This window comes from Octopus bimaculoides, chromosome 7, assembly GCF_001194135.2.
Source record: "Octopus bimaculoides isolate UCB-OBI-ISO-001 chromosome 7, ASM119413v2, whole genome shotgun sequence".
Classification (NCBI taxonomy): domain Eukaryota; kingdom Metazoa; phylum Mollusca; class Cephalopoda; order Octopoda; family Octopodidae; genus Octopus; species Octopus bimaculoides.
The window spans coordinates 50,607,891-50,611,552 of NC_068987.1; positions in this window are offsets into that span (position 1 = coordinate 50,607,891).

A 3,662-nucleotide genomic window follows, 5' to 3' on the forward strand; every position below is an offset into this window, starting at 1 on the left:
CACACACACACACACACACACACACACACACACACACACACGACACACATATATGAAATATACGATGTATGTCAGATTTAATTGTAAAATACAAAACCCCTCCCCTTCCAGTTCTCTGATCTCCAAGTCTTATTTCAAGTATCAGCGAATTACGTTGTGTTGTTACTGTGGTAGTTGTTGTTGCTATTATCATCGTTGTTGTTGTTGTTGTTGTTGTTATTATTATTATTATTATTATTATTATTATTATTATTATTATTATCGTCGTCGTCGTCGTCGTCATCATCATCGTCATCATCATCTTCATCATCATCATACTCATCATGATCATGATCATCATCAAGGCAGTGAGCTGGCAGAATCGTTAGAGCGTTGGAGAAAGTGCTTTGCGGTATTTGTCCCGACTCTACATTTCGAATTCAAACCCCTTCAAGGTCAACTTTGCCTGTCTACTTTTCGGGTTCGATAGCATAAGGTACCGGTCAAATACATGGGTCGATGTAATAAAACCTCATCTGCTCCCCTCCCACCCCAAGAAAAAATGTTGAGGTCTTCTGCCAAAAATGATATGAAATGTTGGCTTCAAATTTTGGCACGAAACCAACAATTTCGTTGGAGGGGGTAAATCGGTTACATCAACCCCAGTGCTTTTTTATTGACCCCAAAAGGGATGAATGGCAAAGTCGAACTCTGTGGAATTTGAACTCAGAAAGTAAATGTCGCTAAGCATTTTACCCAGCATTATTCTGCCAGCTCACAGCCTTAGAATAGAAAGAAATAATATAAATGCGATAGAGTGGCAGAAACGGTAGAGGGCTGGAGCAATGAGGAAAAAAGAAATCCCTGTTACTCCCCTTTACATTCTCGGTTCAAACCACACTGGAGGGAACTTTGCCGTTCATACTACCCTCATTCCACCTTTCTCCACTCAGAGTTAATAAAATACATACCGAGCCTATACAGGGATCAGTCAATCGATTAAAACAAAAAACCAAAACATTACCTACAAAAGTTGCTATGGTTTTGCGTTTGTCTGATAACTCAATGTTTAAATGTCAAAATTTATATAATAATAATGATGGTAATAATAAAGTTATATGTAATCCCATCTTCACATGTACACGAAAACTCTATTTAAAAATGAATATTTAATGAAAAAAAAAAAACAAAGATAAAAAATAAAAATATGAAAAATGCTTAAAAAATTATATTTAATGCAAAATAAAATAATGCCAAATAATATCTATTCTTCAAAGTTTATTTTGTTATAACGCTCACCCATTCTCTGTCTAATTGTTCCTCTCTTACATTATATATATGTGCATATATATATTGTACAAACATAATACATACATACAGACATACATACATATATATATATATATATAATATAATATAATATATATGTATATATATGGTTACTATGTTGCATGAGCGCTGTACTACCTCTCTATCCAACTTGACCCATGAGGACAGAAGGGCTTTCTTCAGATCTGATACATTTGGTTAAGAGCGAGGAGAAACATAACTCTCTAAGATTTGACCAGATAACAAAGTCCATGAGATTGATGTCTGGACTTGAGGCGGGGCCATGTCGTGTTGTCCCCAAAACTGCTGAAATGCTCTTTATACCATGTCTGTATCAAATTGAATATAACGGTCACCAAAGGTTTTTGCGACCTAGCGTAACGATTTCCCGTCCAACATTTTCACTCAAACTTCACAGTTGACGAAGATCAAGGGAGACTTTGATCCATCACATGCAACTGCGGCCCACACCATGAGTGAAGCTGGCTTCTGACGGCATAATTGACTCCTGCTACCTTCGAGTAAGTCTCCTACATTACGTGCATAAGACCTGTAACTCTGCCTGTTGGTAACTGCCTCCACGGTGAAAATCTTCTATTCAGACACTTTGTTAGCGACTCACTTCATCTCAGCTAACATGGTTTTACCCCTGTCGAGTCTTTTCCTCTTGAAAGTTGCTGAAATTAACTGCTAGGATTGTTTCTTGTATGCAGTTAGTTTAAAATCCTCTTTGCAAATCTTGTGATTTGACGATTTCGAAATATCAAGCGCTTTTGCAATTCTTCTTGCACTCCTGCGGGGATTTCGTTTCATTCATTTCTTCACAGCTTCAACAGATTGTTTGGTACGAATTGATCATTTCCTATCAGGAAGCGGTTTGCCAGAGGTAGTAGCGGACTCCATATATCGTCTTTAGGCATTGAACACTGTTTTACGGCACACATTCACTGTTTTGTTATGCCCTTGTTGCTCACTCCAGCTGTTGAACCGATATTCTTTAGGAAGAGTTTTAAAAATGGATAAATCTTTCTGGGACACCCTACATATATATGAGAGAAAGAGAAAATGGAATTCACGAGATTCTTTACTAATCACTACGATCATTTCGACCCATCGTCCATTGGTCCCCCGTGGGTGAGATTCTGTACTACTAGTTGTGATGTATTATTCGATGCTGATGTGCCACATCAGGTGACTTTCCAGAAGGTACTTCGTTCTTTAATCTCCGTTTCGCTTGCCTATAGCTGGTAGCGTACAAGAGAGATCATGATTTAGAATAATTTAAAATCAAGGACAGATTAAACAGATACTGTGCTTCTTAACTGTGAGGGACCGATGCACGATGGGTCGAAACAATCGTTGAAAATACAGTTGCATCACTCGGTGGGAATGAGTTGCTCTCATCCGGTCTGCCTAAAGAGTCAAATTTACTTCCTAAAGCTCTTTTTCTCTTTCATTTGTTATATACTAGACGGACACGAAGTAAATTCAGTTGTACATATATCCATACTGTTGATGACGTCAAGTAACCGAAATTAAAAAAAAAAAGTTATTAACTATTTAGTTCGTTTTTTTTCTTTTATTTAACAAAACGTCACTAACCTTTGTGAAAAAAGTTTGCATGTAATATGTATTTTGTGCCTGGAGCGTTTACATACAACATAAAATGTAGACACAAAATACACACTATACGCAAATTCCTTCAAAGAAAATCTGGTGTAGCACAGTCAACGGTGGTGCCCCAGCATGACCGTAGCTTTGAAGCTGAAATAATTTAAAGAATTTAAAAAAAATTCTGTTAATTAATAAAAGCTTTTCAAATAGTTAATAATTTTGAAAAAAGTACTTGTTTTAACGATACATACATACATACATACACACACATAATATATATATATATATATATATATATATATATATATATATATATATATATACATATATATATATATATATACATACCACTTGACAATCGGTGTTAAAATGTTTATGTCCACGTAATTTAGTGAGTCGGTAAGAGGAAGGATAGAATAAGGCTTAAAAAAAAAAAAAAGTACTGGTTCGATAGCAGCGCCCCCGGGATAGTCGCAGTCTAATGACTGAAACAAGTAAAAGATGTGACAGTAAAAAGTGCTGGTCATACTTTTCTTTGGATGCAAGAATGGAAATGAAGAAGATGAAAAGATGGAAGAGTTATATCGAAGGATAAGCTGTAGGAGGACGTAATATATATGATGAGTGTTGGTTGCAAGTCCTAAGTCATTTGAACTGGCGTATGCACAAGCATCATTTCTTTCCCAAATAAACTGAATATTATATTCGAGGCTCTAATGAAGCTATAAAGTGTTATTCAG